Source organism: Ambystoma mexicanum, chromosome 6q (genome assembly GCF_040938575.1).
Source record: "Ambystoma mexicanum isolate Mex_15411 chromosome 6q, UKY_AmexF1_1, whole genome shotgun sequence".
Lineage (NCBI taxonomy): Eukaryota > Metazoa > Chordata > Amphibia > Caudata > Ambystomatidae > Ambystoma > Ambystoma mexicanum.
The window spans coordinates 539110089-539132044 of NC_090937.1; the positions used below are offsets into that span (position 1 = coordinate 539110089).

Consider the following 21956-nt stretch of genomic DNA (forward strand, 5'->3'; position numbering starts at 1 on the left):
AAAGAGCAATGTTCAGCTAGGATTAGAAAGAGCGTGAATGTTGCAATAGAACGAGTAAGAGTAAAATACAATATTCTTAAGTAGAAAAGAATACTCTAGGCTAATATGTAGTGAAAGTATATTGTTACAATTAGAGGGAAATACATGCTATATAATGCACTTATTTTGTAGGATGTGAAGAGAGTTCTTTGTTCGGTAGCTGTCTGTCAATTTTCTTTTTTCCTGTAATTGTAAAAGAAAGTTAGTTGGTATATGTGGTAATGGTGAAGCAGTTTTACTAATAGAGTTTATTTGTTATTAGGGTAGGAGGAGTTGTTGGAAAAAAGAGTGAATAAAGAAGTGTTATGGGTGGAGTAGTTAATTATGTTAACTATGTTTTTATACTGATAGGCCTATGACTAGTGCTGGGTGCAACATTATAGGAAATAGGGTGAAAATTAGTGTGTACAAGATATGCATATCTAGGTAATTCTTGCATTACAGGGAAGCTTCTTCCAGGGCTAATATGTAGTGGTAATAGCTGTACAGAAAAGTGTGGCTTGATGTAGAAATACATGAAAAAGTTATGTTTTGCATTAGGGCAATTGTTGTGCTGGTGCTTTTAATAAGAACATTGCAGTCTTTGTGGTGCAATGTATTTGTAATGTAGGGCAGTGTTTTTAAAGAATAGGGACAATGATGCCCAGTGGCCTAGTGGCAATGCAATGGCAGCTTGTATTTGGAGCGGCATGGTGTCTTATAGTAGTGGTTGTAAAAGACTAGTATTTTGTATGTAAGGACAAGTGTTGCATATAGATACATTGGCAGTATACACATATGTGTGAGTCGGTGTAGAATGGTGGCACTTTAAGAGATGTGATGATAATGGTTGGAAAGTATGCCATTTATAGTACCGTTTTGTCAACAATTACAAAGGCATATGTTCATTTACAGCAGCACTGTTTGTAACTATGTTCTACAAGTAAGCGATATGCAGTTTCAAATGATTTGTAGAACACTGTTATGTGGCAGTCGGTGTGTAGTATAATATGTTGGCAGTACATGTAACTAACTGCCACTTGATTTGCCCAGGTGCAGAATGTTGCAATATATGGCACTTGATAGGAATGCTTAAAAAATATAATATGCTTATTGATATGTGTATTACATGGTAAGCGGCAGGAATCCTGTTTACATATGTATACCAGTGTTGAAAAAAACACTCAAACAAATATAAGCATGCCTGCAATGTTTTGTTAGATGTAGATATTGTTGAATCTGCAAATAGAAATCTTGGAGAGTTTCACATTTGTTTTTGATTCAAGAGACTGTTAATGACAGGAGACACGTACTCTGAGATTTAAAATGTGCATCTCATTTGTTGAATTCAGGTGACGGGGTTACATGTCGAGTTTTGGGATGTGATTGTTAGATGGATGTGTGACTTTTTTGGAAGTAGCCAATGAGGGAGTGTTAGAATCATACAATTAAAAATGGTAGAAAGGCTGGCCACGGAGTACGCAGAAATGCCTGATAGTCTGTGGACCCCCACATGACATCCAGGTCTTTTATGGATGCCTGGCATGGGAATAGGACTGCAGATACCACGGACAGTCACAGATGTACACACACATTGGGAGATTAGCCAATCAGGTTTTGTGATGGTGGAGGAAGAGTTGAAGTGTGAAAAAACAGAGAGTAGTACATGTTTTCTTTGTTGTGTGAAGTGAAGATTATGGCTATGAAGAAGCAGAGAGTGTGGATTGTGGGTGGTTCATGGATCCATTGGTTAAAGGTTTACTCCAAGCAGTGTGGAATATCTTTGAATCTTGGATTAGAAGAATTTGAAGTTTCTTGGTATGGAGTTTGAATATTGAAGTGGGGGAATTTGTTACCGTTGTGCAAGAATATGGCTAATTGGAAACATCCAGACAATATTATAGTACACTGTGGAGGCCACAGTTTGGGCTATGTGACTGGAATGACCTTACAGTTTTCCATGAAGGATATATTTGCAAAGTTAATAGAACTGTTTCCAGCTTCAAAGAATATTTTTTTAATCGCTCAAAGGAAAATGTAGAATCATTCTAACTTGTTTTGTCCACAAATTGAAAAAGCCAGGCAGAATGTAAATACAGCTGTATGCACTTTTTTGCTGAATGTAGGAATGGCATCTTTCCACAATGAAAGAATGAAGTTTGATGGAGTGACTATTTTTTCGAAGCGATGGAGTACATTTACCAGATGTTGGAAATGTTTTTTCTTTTCTTTATATTGTTCAGAAAGTGTTGTCACTGTTTTTGTGAAAGAAATGAAAGCAGAACACGCGATATATGTAGTGAAGCATTTGCTAGTAGCTGTAGCAGATACCAAGCAAAAACAGAAAAAAAGATTGAAGCAGTTTTTTGTTAATGATAAACAATTTAGTACAGTAGAGTATGTAAAAACCCAAATATATATTAAAAAGATATTTTAAAAATCACCATTGTGGAATGGAAAAAAAGGTTACTTGAGTTTAAATCTCGCCTCTGTAATTCTCCAGTACAGAGAAATGTTTGTGTCTTTTTTTCTTTATCTCTAGTATACAATGCTTCATTATTTCCATTAGCATAGAACAAAATGATAATGGAAGTGTTGGAGAATATTATTGAGACTAACTACTTTATTGAAAAAAGTAAAGCAGATTGAGTATATACAATTACTTTTTTGTGTTCGATTTTTTAACTGGGAAATGCAGCTCTCAATGGAACCTATTTTAGTATTTTTTTATTTTGTTATTTTTTCTGGAGGGGAGGCAAGGAGGTAAGGTGGGGGAAGGAAGGGAGGGAAGAGGCACCAACCACTGATAAGGAGGGACAGTTAGTTGGACAGGGGAAGATGTTGGGTCTGCCTTAAATTTAAGGTATTGGACAGTGTTTCTCATGTTCCTTGACTGCAGCTTCGGAGGCACTTTGAAACTGCTCCCCCCTTCAGAGTGATATGTCGCAGTACATACAGAATACTGTTGTTATAGAAAGGAAATGATCAACAGCCTGTGTATGGCCTGCAAGGCAGCCGCTGGAATCCTCTGCACCACAGGAGTAGACTGTGTGATGTCTGGAGCAGTTGAGGAAGAGGGGGTAGAAGAGGTAAGCCTACTCCCTAAGAAAGAAACAGCCTTTCTCAGAGCTTCTGGATGGTCTGAGTGGGTGTGGTGGAGCATAGAAGTATTATCGAAGGAGTACTGCCTATGTTGTCTGGTACTGAGTGCTCAATGCGTTTAACATGGGCAGCCTGAGTCGTTGGTACCCATCCTATGGTTGTAAAAAAAAGAAAAGTCACACCCATGTTTCCTTATGGCTGCTGGAGGTAGGCACCTCCTCTACCTCATATTCATCTTCCTATTGTTCCTCTATCCAGGCCCACTAGGTGGTAGTGGTGGTGTTGGTGGTGTCCTCTGTGCCAGATGGGTGGCCATGACAGATGCCATTACACATTTCTTGAAAGTCTACTGCAAAGATTGTGCTCTCCTGGTCTGCCAGATTGCGAATGACTAAAATAAATGGGTGGGTCCCTTCAGAGGAACTGTACATGGACCTCTCTCCAGTCCACAAACTCGTGAGTTTAAAATAGGACTTGGAAAGTTGTGAAAAGTTGAGAGATCAACCGATAATTGCACTAGGAGCTCTGGCAGGGTAAACTTTCAACTTCAAACTTCCCATATCAGCCGAAAATGCAGTTTCAAAATTTCCATGAAGCACAAACATTGTTCGCGAACACGTCATCACGCCACATGGACGCGGTCTCATGATGATGTCTGGGGATGTCCACAATGCTGTGGTGATGTCAATGGACCATTGAGCTGAAAGCCGACGGGCGCATGCGCAGTGACATCCGCTATCGGGCATGCATATTCGCAAACTAATTTAAAGAGCCTCATTCGAGACCGGACATGTCGGGACTAGACACAACATCCGTGAATTTCAACCATTGTGTAAGCGGACCCGAACACTCATCTAGTCCGCAGACTATTCATTGGAGTTTAAAAAAAAATTACATTTACATTTGTATTGATACCCTTTGGTATCCTGGGTGTTAGTCTTAGAAGTGCACCACAGTGGCGTGAGCTATAGTTGCTTAGCTTACCGTATAACATTCATTTAACAGCATTTTTTAACTGAATTTCTGAGATTTTCATTAGCGCAACTTAACATACGCTCCTTTTTTTCACTGAATATATATATATTAAACAGCCTCCAATAGCGGCCGTGTAGTTATGGTTAAGTTGCTCAACTCATAGGAAACGTTTAACAACATGTTTTCATTGAATTTCATATGTTTTCATTAGTGCAACTTAACCATTACTTCCCTTTACCAACAATTTTTCATTGAATATATATATACTACTGCCTGCCAGAGCCGCTGTGCCCAACAGGTCTGACCCTGCTGGGCACAGCAAAGTCATCACAGAAGCATTGGCACCATTAACAAAGATACAGGCGCCTCTGTGTCCCCACTCCCATAGAGTCCTATGGGAATGGGGATGGGTATTAATAAAATTACCAGCGCCTGACTTCCCAGTCACTAGACTTGGAATAGCGCAGTGGCACCGGGAAGTCAGGCGCCAGTCATTTTTAACGGGTCTGCCAGCAACCCGCCGGTAGCACCGGCAGGGTTACCGTCGGACTCGTAATGAGGGACAGTATGTCGTTTCCGACAGGTCAACATTGTATAGTTTTACTTTGAGGAGCTCTGTTGCAATTACACCAAAACACTTTTGACCACCACTTGTTTCATTGACAGCAGAAACCTGCTAATTTCACACACCAGAATCATATTTAGCTGATCGTTAGTCGGCGTCAATGTTCTTTTACAAATCATGATGTAGTTGCATCCTTCATGCTAGGCTTGCATTCAGAGCATAACACATGTGAATAAACCACGGGATAATGTCTTTGCTGCAGTATGAGGTGAGTTTAAAGCAACAATTCTCCGAGGCAAATTACTACATATTGGATCATACTGTTCGTATAACTGAATAAAGGGAATCTGAAGTTGAACGAAGTAGGCAGTTTATGATAAGAGCAGCAGCATTGCAAGATGGTACGATTGATATCAATAGCAGGCCCAAAATACCAGTGCATCGTTTGTGACTTAATCCGAAGGATTTAAATCCCGAAAAGCAGAAGCTGCAGGGGTAAAACAGAGTGTGATTTGAGCTGTATGCCTCACTTCACTTGTAAACGAGCATGGCTGTTCCACAACAGGTCTTTGTGTGAAGGGAGAAACTGGCACTGAAGAACCAGGATTAAAATACTGATAGGCCGAACCTACACAGTAAGCACCATGTTTGCACTGTGTCACGTTTACATTGCGTTCTTTGGAATGCTGCTCTTTACAATTGGGCTAGCAGACATTTCACAATATTGTAATTTTGCAACAACTCGACAATACACTATTCATGTTGACTTTTTCAGAAAACATTCAAAAATATATTGCACACTCTAAAACATTTTTATAGACCATTTTTCTGAATTTTTCGATAACATGATTGTTTTATTTTTTATTTAATGTAACTAAACTGCACATTGAGCTTTGAAGTATGCTAAAGTATGAGTGGTGTATCCCTTACTGCAGCGACTCATTGAACGGTTTTTAACAAATAAAGCATTAGTTATTGAAATTACGTCGACATTAATGAATTCATTCTAAATTGATATTTATCATTGACTAATAGAGTAATGTTGAACAATGTGGCAGTATTGTGAAAATAACACCAGCGCAAGAAGTTGGTATAGGTCTGGATTTGCATATCTAGAAGATATACCTAGAAGATAAGCATTCTCATCCAATGAGGGATTCACAAACTAATGTTACCCTCCAGTCATAGTGAGATGCCTGCCAGTGACACAACAGAAAATGTGAGAATGCCCTGCAAGCTATGCTGATCCCCTTCCCCCAAGCTCAGCAACAAATCGTAGGCAGCGCCACACTTTGGGTCACAGTGGACATTCCCTCAAGCACACTGCCATCATGATCATGCTAATGCAGGGGCACACTGTGCACAGTTCTAGGTGAAATACGTAGGTGTTTGAATTAGACCTTAACTCTTTCACCTAGCATAGGAATAAGGGGAGGCATCGAAATATACCAGCCATTTCTGTGTGTGATCAGTAATATTATGCACAGTAATGATACCATAGAAAACATCATGCTGGCTCTGCGAATATATGCCAGCATCCCCAGGTGCAAAAATGTTCTTGTTGGCTTTGCCCTTAATGCCCTTAATACCAGTAGACATTTCCTGCCTTAGGAAGAAAACATGTTACTGCTAGTTGCACAAACGCTTGCCCAACCCCTTGCACCACCATTTAAGAATACTCTTTCTGTTGACACCCTTGACACCAGTAATCATGGGAAAACATGTCCTTGTTAGGCTGCACAAATGCCTAAAGCCACCATGAAAAAACACTCATGTTGACTTTACCCTTAACACCAGTAACACATGCACTGTCACAGCAAGCATATATTTACATGCTGACTGCACAAGTGCCCCAAACCTCCCCACGTAAGAACAAATATAAACATTTCCCTTGCCACGTATGTGAGTAGAAAATGTCATGCCACAAAAAGAAAGTGCCAGAATGTATGTCCCACTGTGCAATAAACCACCCAGCCCAAACCCTCGTCCATGTAATACCATTAATCAAGCAAGTACAGCATGTAAGAAAATATCCATGCTCCAATGTTCCTTTCCTGGGCCCTAGTCTTGCACACACACAGACAAACACATTCATATCGATGTACCAACCAGTAGATCACCCAGTGCCGGTTGTTTTTAGTTTTAAATGGAGGGCCGTAAACATTTCCCACAAATATTTCAGAGCAACCCAACAGAGCGAAGGGCCCAAACCAACCAAAAAGGAATCGGGTGTGTGGGGAAGTGGTTCCCCTAGTTAAAATGCTGCATTGTACAAAACCTTCTGTGATACATTGGGTAAAAAGTCAGTTTGCAATTTATTTTGTATGGTAACTCTAATCCAAAAATCCAATAGATGCAAGTCATCAAAATTACACAGGAGCATTTCCCAATGCATTTTCATGATGCATTTGCTCACAATATATACAAATATTAAATATGTTCATGCTGACTGTGCCCATACAATTCCATGCTGACTGCACTAATATATGCGAGTATTCACATATACAAACATATTCATTCCAGTAATGATACTATAAGAACAATTGTCCATGTTGGCATTGCCAATATATGGCAGTATTGACATATAAGAACATACTCCTGTTAACTTGCAACAATTAGAAAACATGTCCAACACGTGACTACAAAACGTAGGCCAGCTGAGACACATAATGACACATGTCATGTTTGCTTTACCCTTAACAGCCAATAAAAGATGCAATGCCAGAGTAGGAAATAGCTAGACTGGTTGCACCAAAATGAACCAACACGTCAGTCTAGCTATGTAATAACACTTACCATATTGCTTTATCATAGATTTCCAGTAAATACTGTTACACCACAGTAAGAAATGGATAGAGTGGCTGCACCCAAATTCCAGTCTAGCCAGGTAATTACACTTATCATGCTTGCTTTATAATGGATGCCCAGTATAACATGTCATGGCAAAGTAGAAAATGGATAGACTGACTGAACCAAAAGGCCAGTTTAGCCATGTAATAAATAATATGTTTGATTTTTCATGGATTGCCATTAAAACATGCCAAAGTAGAGCACCCATTGAAACCCTACCTGCCAAAATCAGCTCCTCGATCCAGCAAAGGTAGAAACTAACAGATATTCACACAATATTGACCCTGCTTGTTTACACACACTATTTGCTTGCTCATTCACATGCGCACCAAGTCACCTATACATCATACACTCACATTACATAATACATAATACACCCATACAAACACATATGAATCATAAACATACAACACCCTCCAACGCATTCACACACAATTACAACATTAATTTTTTTCTTAACAGTTTCCCAAATTGGTCGCATCAAGGGACTCTTCTACAGGCAGGCCTCAGGGCAGCCGTACTGCAAAGAGAGGGAAACCTGGAAGCCGGGAGAGCTTCCTGGTTTCTTAAATGCACAGTAGAGCTGGAGGGCCTCCATCTCACACCTCAACTGGTGGCATGCACTCTGACTTTAGAATGATATTCTGCCTTTCTGAACTCTCAGGGCACGGGGTACCGGGCTACGGCCACACCGGGGATGCAGGGACCTCAGCTACACCAGTGATGCCCAATGAATAATATTAATTTGCAAAACTTTATTTCAAGCTTTGCATTTATATATGTACATGTTTATGTATTTATGTATTCAGGACTTCATAAATCATGGATCTAGCTGGTAAGCAGCAGAGTGGCATACCTTGCGTGGCAAACCGATGATGTTACATGTAATGTTCTATATCTATTTTTCCCATTTTTCCTCTTTCCACACTTTAACTCCTATCTATTCCCCTTTCATATTCATTTAAAGAAATTATTGGATGAATTAATGGTATCGATGAAAATACATTTTTTTTTCAAGTTGTAATGAATTTTAAAAATAATGAAAGGAATTACACTTGAAACGCATTTAGTTGACTTAAACGCATCTCAACTAATCCATGAAATGTTTCTTGCCTTGGGTCGGGTCGGTGTTCAGTAGGTTATTTGCAGCTTGACAAAAAGGTGGCTTTAGTTTATGAGAGGGGGCACAAAGCTAAAATAGTGCCTCCTATCCCTCTCTAGATGGAAGTGACGATCTGAAAGTGTGTCATAGGGATTTTGTATTAATTGCCTACAGGTATTAAACAAAATAAACCAATGCATGTGAGGATCTCTGGTGACTGTGCTTACCTGCTAGTACATGGATACGGCCGAGGGTTGAGTGGTACCCATGCCATGGTCAGTCAATTCCTGTCATTTGTTTAGGAAGATTGTAGGCCACAATGTTTGTCCTTTGGCTGCCTATGACTTGCCTGGTGTTGTTGGCCACATGTTCCAGATGGCTTATTATAGCCACATAAAAATGAATAACTTTTATATTTTTAAACACAACCTGACATTTTTTTAAAGAAAAATAAACAATCAAGTCTTGTGACCAAATGCACTCTTCCACAAAAAAATTAATCATTTGCAATTTGTTGAAGTACACTTTGTTTACACTTTGTTTCAACTAAAACCTCACTAAATGTGGCTTGATGGATTGGGATCCTTTGTTTTTACTTTGCACACACCATCTTAACAGTAGTGGGTCTTGGGACCTGTTCAAGATGAACACTTACATTACATAGGGGACAAAAAGTCAAAAATGATTCACAAAAATAGAAATGATCATTTGTATGCCTGAATGAATCCATAAAACAGCAAGGCCTGGATTATGAATACATTCCATTGGTAGACATTGGTGAGGGATCTGTAAAAATCATGGTAAATAATAAAGGTTGTCAGGATATTCATTTAGAGGAAAACTCCCCATTAGGAATGGCCATACAAAAATCACATTATACGGCAGATTTAAATAACATGGTGATTGGGAATATTCCTGAAAAATATGTAGATGCCAAGGGCGAGTTGCCAGAACACCTGGACTCTCAGCCCAAAGGAATATTTAAAATTCATTCTGTGTATCCTTATGATTCAAATGAGACAGTGTGCTGCCATCAAGAGGATTGCATAATATTTAATTTAAATGAAAATGAAACAGGAAATCAGCCCATTGAAGTGGAAGCTGATATGCCAAAATATTTAAAAGTGGCAGCTCTACAAAAAGACACAGCCACACAGTTAGAGGAAAGCGCTGAGATTCCTTTACCAGAAGAGTTTCCAGAATTTTCCAGAATGGTAGAAGAGCAGATCTCCTTAGCGGATGCATGTGACAGCGATGAGGATCGAAACAATCTGAGGGAAATATTTATGGAGTTTAAGGATGTATTTGCAAAAGATGCTTATGATTGTGGTTTAACTGATTTACATGTGGCCACACTACCAGAAGGTTGTAGCAGAAATCCAGTGTTTGTACGCCAGTATAGACTACCGCTGGCATGTTTAGAATCATTGGCAGAGATTATTAAAAATTTGGAATCACGGGGAATAATCAGGCCCATTCATAGCACATCCAATACGCCTATTTTAGGTGTGTTAAAGCCAAATGGTCAATGGCGGCTGTGTGCAGACTTAAGAGAGTTAAATAAAAGAGTACCAGTATCTAGATGGCCACTACCATTCATTGATCAGGGCCTAGCTCAGATACATGGTTCAAAGGTATTTACCACATTAGATCTCACCTCTGGATATTGGTGTGTGCCATTGGCAGAGGAGATACAACACTTATTTTCCTTTACATTTGACAGGACTCAATATGCCTGGCTTAGAGCTCCGTTCGGGTACATCAATAGTGGGAGTGAATTTGGCATATTTTTGAGAAAGGCCATGCCGGATGCAGCGGAAAGAGGAACAATAGTTTATGTGGATGATGTCCTGATAAAAAATGAAAGCCTGAAAAGCCATTTTGATGAAATAAGACATGTGCTTGGCCAATTGCAGAAAGCAGGCGCCAAAGTATCTTTGCAAAAAGCACAATGGTGCAAGAAAAAGTGAACTTTCTAGGGCATGAAGTGACTGAACATGGGCTAAATCCACAAAGGAAGAAAATAGAGGCCATACAAAGATTAAAAGATCCTAAAGATGTGAAAGGAGTAAAAAGTTTATTAGGGATGACAGGCTATAACAGAAAGTTCATTGAGAATTATGCAGAAATCACTCAACCATTGACTAAACTGCTTAAACTAAATACTTCCTGGAGATGGGAAAGAGAGCAGTCTGATGCAGTGGCTAGATTGAAGGAATGTCTTGTAAAGGCACCATGTTTAGCATACCCCATAAAGGGCAGGGATTTCTTTATAGAAATAGGTTTTTCTGAACATTGTATGTCAGCAGTATTATCACAAAAACACGATTTGAATCACAAAACCATTGCATATGCAAGTAAGGCATTTTCCCAAGTTGAAATGAGATTTAATGAATGTGAAAAGGCCCTATTAACCACTGTGTGGGCGCTACAACATTTCCGCCCCATTGTTCAGGGAGAAAAGGTGATTATTGAAACAAATCATCAACCTTTGCAATTTTTAGAGAGTAAAAGAATTAGATCAGGCAATCTAGCGCAATCCAGAATCACTTCATGGACGCTGGCATTACAAGGTTTTCCCGTAGAAGTGAGATATGGACAAAATAAAAAGAGCCCAATTGCTCAAGGGTTAGCTGACTTACATGATTGTGCAGCTGAACAAATACCAAATGAAATGGAAGTGGAAACTAGTTTGCAGGAATTTGAACAATCATCACACAAAGCTTTTGATAAAAAAACATGCAAGGATTTACCAACTGTATATGTGGATGGTTGTGCTTTTCACATTGAAAATGACAGTAATAAACAGTTAGTGGCAGGAATAGGAAATGTCTGGTTGAAATGTGAAGGCGTTCCCAGTATAGGGATGAGGATTGGAGATAGGAGCAGTCAGGTGGCGGAATTGGCAGCCATCTATAAAGCAATTGCTACTGCAGTTGATAAAAAGTTCAGTGAAATTGTCCTGGTGACTGATTCTGACTATGCACGGAATAGCTTTGTGGAGTATTTGCCTGGTTGGAAAGCAAGAGGCATGGTTACATACAACAAAAAGCCACTTAAACATGGAAAAATGATACAAGCCATAGACAAATTGGTATCAGAAAATAATTTAACAATATACTGGAGAAAAATTCGTGGGCATTTAAAAACACCAGGAGAGGATAAGGAGGGAAATGATAAGGCAGACCATCTGGCTAAGATTGGGGCTGTGATGGGAGAATTGCTACATATTGATTATTTAATGGGTGAAATACAAATTGATGCAGTGACACGTTCTAAAGCACCAAAGGAGATAGATCAACCGGTGGTGCAGTGGAGTCATGACACGCCAGACCAAGATTTGATTGAGGCACAAAAGAATGATCAAATTTTGGCAATCTATTATAATCATTTGATAGATCCTGAACAAAATCCTTTAACAGAAAAAGATTGTATGGGAAAAGAAGAGTTGAGGGTGTTATTAAAGAACAAAACACGAATTAGATTACAGGATGGGCTCATGATTAGAGAGTCCATAACAGGGAAAATACAGTGGGTAGTACCCCTTTCATTCAGAGGACTGATGCTACACCATGCACATGATGCCATAACTGCAGGCCATAGAGGTTCACAAAAAACATTAGAAATATTAAAAGATTATGCTTACTGGCCACATATGTCCCAAGATGTGGAATTATATACTAGAGGATGTCTAGTATGCGCCCAATTTAAACCTGCTTCACCAATGCATAGAGCACCATTGATGAAAAGAGGCCTAACTCTCCCATGGTCAGATTTGCAAATAGACTATGTAGGTCCTTTAAAAAGGTCGAGCAGGGGACACCGTTATATTTTGAGTGTGGTATGTTTGATGTCGAAGTGGATTGAGTGCATTCCTGCACCAGATTGTAGTGCGCAAACAGCAGCCACATTGCTGGTGAACCATGTGTTCTCAAGGTTTGGGTTGCCACAAAGAATTGAGTCAGACAGAGGAAGTCATTTCACAAGTGCTCTAATGAGTAAGGTATGGCAAATACTAGGTGTGAAAAGGAAACTACATATCGCATATCGGGCGGTGTCTTCAGGTACAGTTGAAAGAAGCAATAGGTCTGTTGTGGATATTTTAAAGAAATTTGTGGCAGAAGCAGGTTCCAGCTGGGATTTGCGTTTACCATTGGTTTTGATGGCAATCAGGTCGACTCCTGCTAAAGCAACAGGTGTTAGCCCCCATGAGGTCTTAACAGGTAGGAAAATGGTGTTACCACAACACCTACTATACAGAACACATGAGCAAACCCTTGTGAGTGCATCCACAGTTCATGAATATATTGATGAACTGAGGAGACATTTGCAACATGCATTTGCTTTTGTGCAGAGAAATCTGGAAAGAGCTGCTGACAGTGCAAAGTCATATTATGATAAAAAGACATCAGTAAAGGAATACAGTGTAGGGGATCAGGTGTACAAGTTTCATTTTGGAAAAAGTAAACAGAAAAATTCTAAATTTCTAGCAGCCTGGCAGGGGCCATTTCGAATTATAGATAAGGTCTCTCCTGTAGTGTATAAAATTTTGAAAAATGAAGGTGAAACAGCAATAGAGCAGTTTGTCCATGTAAATCAAATCAAACCATGCTATCCCAGACATGAGATCAGGCAGCTTGAGCATGTAGAGACAGATAAAGTCCCTTAAAAAAAAAAAAGGAGAAAATAAGTGGATGTAGTCAGGAGGCAGTGACAAAGAAGTTAAAAAGTTGATTGTTATGATGGCACATAAACACTGTAGTATATGTAAAATATAATATAAAGTAAATATAAATAAATAAATAAATAAATGAATGCACATATAATGGAAGCTCATGGTTGGTGTGCAGAGAGAAAGTGTGTTAAATATTGAATATCTGCTTGTTTTCTTTTAACTTGTGTTTAATTTCAGAAAAAAAAAAAAAAAAATGAAATATTTTTACCAAGCATGTTTTATTTTTGGCAAAAGGATGAAGTTAGTATTATGCTATGTACTTAATTTGTTTATTTTCTATTTTGATTTAGACAATTAACATTATTTGGTCGGAGGTTTCGAGATCAGAGCCCACGGGAGAGACGATGGGGTCCTGGAGTCCCCTGGATGAAGACCAAAAGATGCCTGCCTCCAGGTGGAGGTGAAGACAAAATAACCGGAATGCCAAAAGAGATGACTACTGTGGATTCAAGATTGCCAAGATGAAAGAGTACTCGAATGAACCGAATAACATCGCTGGTCGGGACATACCAAAAGAGACAAAACAAAAGTTCCGGCATATGAAGTTCCACGTATTTATTATTTTAATTATTTATTTTAATTTGTTATATTAATTATTTGTTTTAGTTAGTTGTTTTATTTCGTTGTTTTTAATTGACTTGGAAAATTTAAACTTAAAGTAATGCCACTTCCACTGAGAAGGCAAATGTGGAACATTTTATGGACTGATGGACTCCGATGAAATATTGATTGCAAATTTTCATTGATGCACATGAATATTCATTTTGTTGGATTGCTATATTGTAAAAAAATAAAGAGAGAACAAGTTGTTTTTAGGAATTGGCTTGGATTATAGCCAAGTTCTAAAAACAAAAGGAGGGTATATGTAAGGATATTTGGCGTGTTACAGTACAGAGTACAGCACTACTGCACAGGTAGCAAACAGCACAGAGTACAGCACTACTGCACAGGTAGCAAACAGCACAGAGTACAGCACTACTACACAGGTAGCAAACAGCACAGAGTACAGCACTACTGCACAAGTAGCACAATTTTTTTTTTGCAGCACCACCACAAGGGTGCGGTGCATTGCTATATGGGTTACCAGATTAACAAGGAAAGACAGGCTATTCAGTCAAAAACGATTTTAACATATAAGATGCAAATCTATTTTTACAGTTAAAAGCACACGTGCTCATTTAAAAATGCACACTATTTTTCACCTGAAATGCCTATGGTGCGAGAGACACATTTGAAAATTAACAGCTAACCTATTAACCATTAACCTGACTAATAAAAACTTATTTAACATAACCCACTAATGAAATGTGTTCTCCACTGCAGAATTAGGCATACTCTGAAAACCATTTAAATGTGTGTGCAGATTTTTTTTTCTTCTCTTCTTTGTCTGCTTCTCCGTGTTTTTGTGCACAGTGACTGCAGGAAGAAGGAAGTCAGATTTGCAACAATTGCAAATGTATAAGCGAAGCTATTGTTGAGAGTAGGAGGATGAGAGATGATGGATTTCATTGGGACACGTCATACAGAGGGCTGAGATGAAAGTTTTAGTGGGCAGTATCGGGGAAAAAGACAGGGAGACATTTTTCTGCACTACTGGGGAGAAGACCTGGCTGTGGGACTCCTGACTGAATGCAGATCCCTGCGTCCTGCTACAGTCAAGATTTGGCAGTCGAGATTGGGGAGAGCTGAAAGAAGGACCTTTCCACTGGCTGAGGCGTTCCTATCTGAAAAAGCTGAGAATTCCAGGCAATGAACCCGGTTTGAGAAGGCAAGCGTTCCTTTTTGCTGGAGTTAATCCAAGGGAGCCACATTCACAAAGAGAACAGCCAAAGAGAACAACTAAAAAGATAAGGTAATGAGAAGTGTGGGAGCTGAGTGTGTACGGTAATATGCAGTCAGTGTAGGATTCCTGTGCATGCCTTAATCAAATGCTAATGTTGCAATTTGAGTTCTGTTCTCCGCCACGCTCTTTGCAGTGTGTCATAGACAATGCTTTTACTGTACCATTTTATTTATTTTTGTAAAGAGTGAGATCGTGTTTAAATGCAACTTTTATAATACAGAAAAATATTTGAAAACAGACGGGTGGTGTATTTAATATTTACCATTACAATGCCGATGAAGTGGGGGAGATTTTTAAACAGTGCAATGGTCATTTTAAGACAGATGTGTGCATGTCAGATTCAGTATGAACAGTTGTGAGTGATTGTAGCATAGCTCGTTGGAGGTACATGAGCCAACGGGAAGAGAGACTCTCAGAACATAGCTCCCTACCGTATATAAGGTAGTGGAAATTACCACAAGATTACCATATATAGCTCTCGGTCGTAAATAAGTCAGTGAGATCGCCCATGGTGGCACACCATCACTGAAAAATGTGGTTTTCCTAAAATGTAGGTCTGAGGTCTCTCTAGTGATTACACGAAAAATCTAAGCAAAGATAAGGGATTTTGGACATTGGGGCCACAAATAAAACAAGGGAATTATGCTCACCAAAATACCACCAACCGCGCCTACCACCCACGCATACCAAATATGCATGCCTGGGTGCTGAAATAATGCATGTTCACTGTATTATTGTTGTACATGGCCCAATCTGAATACAAGGAGTGATTGTTGCTAAGTTATATTTCGGCGGTAAGAAAATACCGTCAGGCCCCAAATCTCCACAAAATACCCTACATATTTATGGTGCGTTGGCCGGGAATCGAACCCGGGTCAACTGCTTGGAAGGCAGCTATGCTCACCACTATACCACCAACGCTGCCACCATTGCTGGTCTCTTCCTCAGCGATGCCATTGAAGAGGAGCTTCTCGGAGATGTGAGGGCAGGAGTTGGGCTCCATCTCGGTTTTCACGGAGCCGGTAGGCATTCTGATCTGACGCCGCCTCGTGCTGGGGTCCCGCTTCCGGTGACGTCACGCCGCCGCCGCCGCCGCGCGCCTCTGCTGCTGCTGCTGCTGCGGGACGGAGCCTCGCGCTGACCTGCCCGATGCGTGCGCTGAAGTGCGCTGAAGTGGCAGCTCCCACCAGGACCTTTCCCAGAAGGTAGCCGACCGACTGGGACTGGACCTGGGCAAGGTGGTGACGAAGAAGTTCAGTAACCAAGAGACCAGTGTAGAGATTGGCGAGAGTGTGAGGGGTGAGGATGTATACATCATACAAAGTGGCTGTGGGGAAATCAACGATAACCTTATGGAACTCCTTATTATTATTATGAGAGACGATGGGGTCCTGGAGTCCCCTGGATGAAGACCAAAAGATGCCTGCCTCCAGGTGGAGGTGAAGACAAAATAACCGGAATGCCAAAAGAGATGACTACTGTGGATTCAAGATTGCCAAGATGAAAGAGTACTCGAATGAACCGAATAACATCGCTGGTCGGGACATACCAAAAGAGACAAAACAAAAGTTCCGGCATATGAAGTTCCACGTATTTATTATTTTAATTATTTATTTTAATTTGTTATATTAATTATTTGTTTTAGTTAGTTGTTTTATTTCGTTGTTTTTAATTGACTTGGAAAATTTAAACTTAAAGTAATGCCACTTCCACTGAGAAGGCAAATGTGGAACATTTTATGGACTGATGGACTCCGATGAAATATTGATTGCAAATTTTCATTGATGCACATGAATATTCATTTTGTTGGATTGCTATATTGTAAAAAAATAAAGAGAGAACAAGTTGTTTTTAGGAATTGGCTTGGATTATAGCCAAGTTCTAAAAACAAAAGGAGGGTATATGTAAGGATATTTGGCGTGTTACAGTACAGAGTACAGCACTACTGCACAGGTAGCAAACAGCACAGAGTACAGCACTACTGCACAGGTAGCAAACAGCACAGAGTACAGCACTACTACACAGGTAGCAAACAGCACAGAGTACAGCACTACTGCACAAGTAGCACAATTTTTTTTTTGCAGCACCACCACAAGGGTGCGGTGCATTGCTATATGGGTTACCAGATTAACAAGGAAAGACAGGCTATTCAGTCAAAAACGATTTTAACATATAAGATGCAAATCTATTTTTACAGTTAAAAGCACACGTGCTCATTTAAAAATGCACACTATTTTTCACCTGAAATGCCTATGGTGCGAGAGACACATTTGAAAATTAACAGCTAACCTATTAACCATTAACCTGACTAATAAAAACTTATTTAACATAACCCACTAATGAAATGTGTTCTCCACTGCAGAATTAGGCATACTCTGAAAACCATTTAAATGTGTGTGCAGATTTTTTTTTCTTCTCTTCTTTGTCTGCTTCTCCGTGTTTTTGTGCACAGTGACTGCAGGAAGAAGGAAGTCAGATTTGCAACAATTGCAAATGTATAAGCGAAGCTATTGTTGAGAGTAGGAGGATGAGAGATGATGGATTTCATTGGGACACGTCATACAGAGGGCTGAGATGAAAGTTTTAGTGGGCAGTATCGGGGAAAAAGACAGGGAGACATTTTTCTGCACTACTGGGGAGAAGACCTGGCTGTGGGACTCCTGACTGAATGCAGATCCCTGCGTCCTGCTACAGTCAAGATTTGGCAGTCGAGATTGGGGAGAGCTGAAAGAAGGACCTTTCCACTGGCTGAGGCGTTCCTATCTGAAAAAGCTGAGAATTCCAGGCAATGAACCCGGTTTGAGAAGGCAAGCGTTCCTTTTTGCTGGAGTTATCCCAAGGGAGCCACATTCACAAAGAGAACAGCCAAAGAGAACAACTAAAAAGATAAGGTAATGAGAAGTGTGGGAGCTGAGTGTGTACGGTAATATGCAGTCAGTGTAGGATTCCTGTGCATGCCTTAATCAAATGCTAATGTTGCAATTTGAGTTCTGTTCTCCGCCACGCTCTTTGCAGTGTGTCATAGACAATGCTTTTACTGTACCATTTTATTTATTTTTGTAAAGAGTGAGATCGTGTTTAAATGCAACTTTTATAATACAGAAAAATATTTGAAAACAGACGGGTGGTGTATTTAATATTTACCATTACAATGCCGATGAAGTGGGGGAGATTTTTAAACAGTGCAATGGTCATTTTAAGACAGATGTGTGCATGTCAGATTCAGTATGAACAGTTGTGAGTGATTGTAGCATAGCTCGTTGGAGGTACATGAGCCAACGGGAAGAGAGACTCTCAGAACATAGCTCCCTACCGTATATAAGGTAGTGGAAATTACCACAAGATTACCATATATAGCTCTCTGTCGTAAATAAGTCAGTGAGATCGCCCATGGTGGCACACCATCACTGAAAAATGTGGTTTTCCTAAAATGTAGGTCTGAGGTCTCTCTAGTGATTACACGAAAAATCTAAGCAAAGATAAGGGATTTTGGACATTGGGGCCACAAATAAAACAAGGGAATTATGCTCACCAAAATACCACCAACCGCGCCTACCACCCACGCATACCAAATATGCATGCCTGGGTGCTGAAATAATGCATGTTCACTGTATTATTGTTGTACATGGCCCAATCTGAATACAAGGAGTGATTGTTGCTAAGTTATATTTCGGCGGTAAGAAAATACCGTCAGGCCCCAAATCTCCACAAAATACCCTACATATTTATGGTGCGTTGGCCGGGAATCGAACCCGGGTCAACTGCTTGGAAGGCAGCTATGCTCACCACTATACCACCAACGCTGCCACCATTGCTGGTCTCTTCCTCAGCGATGCCATTGAAGAGGAGCTTCTCGGAGATGTGAGGGCAGGAGTTGGGCTCCATCTCGGTTTTCACGGAGCCGGTAGGCATTCTGATCTGACGCCGCCTCGCGCTGGGGTCCCGCTTCCGGTGACGTCACGCCGCCGCCGCCGCCGCCGCCGCGCGCCTCTGCTGCTGCTGCTGCTGCGGGACGGAGCCTCGCGCTGACCTGCCCGATGCGTGCGCTGAAGTGGCAGCTCCCACCAGGACCTTTCCCAGAAGGTAGCCGACCGACTGGGACTGGACCTGGGCAAGGTGGTGACGAAGAAGTTCAGTAACCAAGAGACCAGTGTAGAGATTGGCGAGAGTGTGAGGGGTGAGGATGTATACATCATACAAAGTGGCTGTGGGGAAATCAACGATAACCTTATGGAACTCCTTATTATGATCAATGCGTGCAAGATCGCATCGTCCTCCCGCGTGACTGCAGTTATTCCTTGCTTTCCTTACGCTCGACAAGATAAAAAGGACAAGAGTCGGGCGCCAATTTCTGCTAAGCTGGTTGCAAACATGTTGTCGGTGGCTGGCGCTGATCACATAATCACCATGGATTTACACGCTTCCCAAATACAGGGTTTCTTTGATATTCCTGTCGATAACCTGTACGCAGAGCCAGCAGTGCTGCAGTGGGTTAGAGAGAACATACCAGAATGGAAAAACTCCATAATTGTGTCACCTGATGCAGGTGGAGCAAAGAGGGTTACTTCAATTGCGGACAGACTGAATGTTGAGTTTGCCCTCATCCACAAGGAAAGAAAAAAGGCCAATGAAGTGGACCGAATGGTCTTGGTTGGAGATGTGAAGGATCGGGTAGCTATTCTTGTCGATGATATGGCTGACACATGTGGCACTGTTTGCCATGCAGCAGACAAGCTGCTTTCCGCTGGTGCAATTAGAGTCTATGCAATATTAACACATGGAATTTTTTCTGGACCTGCTATCTCCCGGATCAATAATGCTGCTTTTGAAGCCGTAGTAGTAACCAACACCATTCCACAGAAGGAAAAAATTAAGCATTGCCCAAAGATTCAGGTCATCGATATATCTATGATCTTGGCCGAAGCAATCCGCAGAACGCATAATGGAGAATCTGTGTCCTACTTGTTCAGTCATGTCCCGTTATAACCACAGGAAGTCCTGTCTTGAAACCGTCTCCCGAAAGGCCTTGTTTCCTGTTTTTTATTCTACCTTGTTGTCCAGCTATGAGTTCTGCATCTTTATGAACGTTTTTAAATGTCTTCTTTGTGGTATCCTTGGATGGTATTGGGGGTACCGTTTGGAAAGCCTCATTTTGCAGGCCAGATAAACTAGTAGACTTCTTATTTAAAACGGTAGATGTGGTGATGCAAAAGAATCTTTCATTGAGATTAAACTTGACAATCTCTTAATGCATCTAATCATAAAGCAATGGCACGTTTAATAAATGGATCAGTAAGTGGCTGAGATTGTGTAGTAAGAGAAGTTCTACAAGGAGGTAGGGAAATTAGTGCAGGCATTGTCTGCTGCCGACAATGCAAAGTTGTCTTATAGGAGGCAAGATATCCTGTGTCGATTATGGACATCAGATTGATGTTAATTTGTTGTGGCTTTTCAGGTCCACACAAGGCAGATCATATAAACGGTTCCAGTACGGTTCAGATAGTTTTAATGTTTCTGCACTTTTCTTATGCCAGTAATACTGGAAAACTTCTCAGGGGATAGTAGTGGCGCTTTGCAGGAATCTCTGCATCTTATTAAGCTTTAAATTGCCCTTTCTGCAGTAATGGACAATGCATATCCCTGCTTTGAGTTCGGCCACCTCTAAACAGTCACTGCCAGTTGAGTGAAAGTTAAGGGGATGGAGCACACAATTGGTTGTTACTATAAGAAGTGGCAAACCTAATGTATAGCTGTTAACGCCAACCTGAATTGATTTGACAATTTCATGATCAATTTATCTTAAATTGTGTTGCCGCTGGATTTTGCATCGCCCATGATCAACCTTTTAAAGCAGAAAGGCCAAAACTGAGTTGACATGCATTAAAAACATGACTAAGCTGATGGTCTCCCCCGCTCAAACCCCTCCGAGAAAACCAGTTGCGTCACTGAAGCAGTATTTGCACGTTCAAGGGGGGGGGACACATGTATAGTTGCTATTTTTGTACCAAAGCTAGGTCAATTCAAGAACGGATAATCTGTAAACTATACCCCAGCCTGTCGTTTAAAACCTATTTGCGGTTGAATACATTTCTTTTATTTTTGCATATTTTCCTTTTGCAGATTACTATTAAAGTTATCAAACGTGCTCAAACATTCTCAATAAATTGTACGAGGCCATGTCTTGGACAAAAAAAAAAAAAAAATTGTGCTACTTGTGCAGTAGTGCTGTACTCTGTGCTGTTTGCTAACTGTGTAGTAGTGCTGTACTCTGTGCTGTTTGCTACCTGTGCAGTAGTGCTGTACTCTGTGCTGTTTGCTACCTGTGCAGTAGTGCTGTACTCTGTACTGTAACACGCCAAATATCCTTACAGACCTGTTCAAGATGAACACTTACATTACATAGGGGACAAAAAGTCAAAAATGATTCACAAAAATAGAAATGATCACTGTACTGGGCAAATTGTGGGAAGATGTGACCACTTTGAAGGACACATTCTACATTAGTACCACACATGTATATAGAGGATGTCTTGGAAAATATGGTCACTACAGAATTGAAGGCTTGATCATAATGAGTAGGGCCATTAAGCCACACTTTCTATATTTCAGAGCAGATCCTTGAACCCAGGGTCTCTATACATACTCCTCACATATTCATGGCAGATAGCTACATCTGTCCCTAGCAATAGCTAAATTAAGGTTCAGACCTAAGAAAACAAGCATTGGAAAAAATGATTTATTGCATTTTACATTTTAAGGCCTGGGT

The 21956-nt window shown here is 40.5% G+C and overlaps 1 pseudogene; it reads left to right on the top strand.

The window, feature by feature from the left end:
* Positions 1-19236: 19236 nt before the first annotated feature.
* LOC138516143 (ribose-phosphate pyrophosphokinase 2 pseudogene) lies at positions 19237-21367 on the top strand (annotated as a pseudogene).
* Positions 21368-21956: the final 589 nt, after the last annotated feature.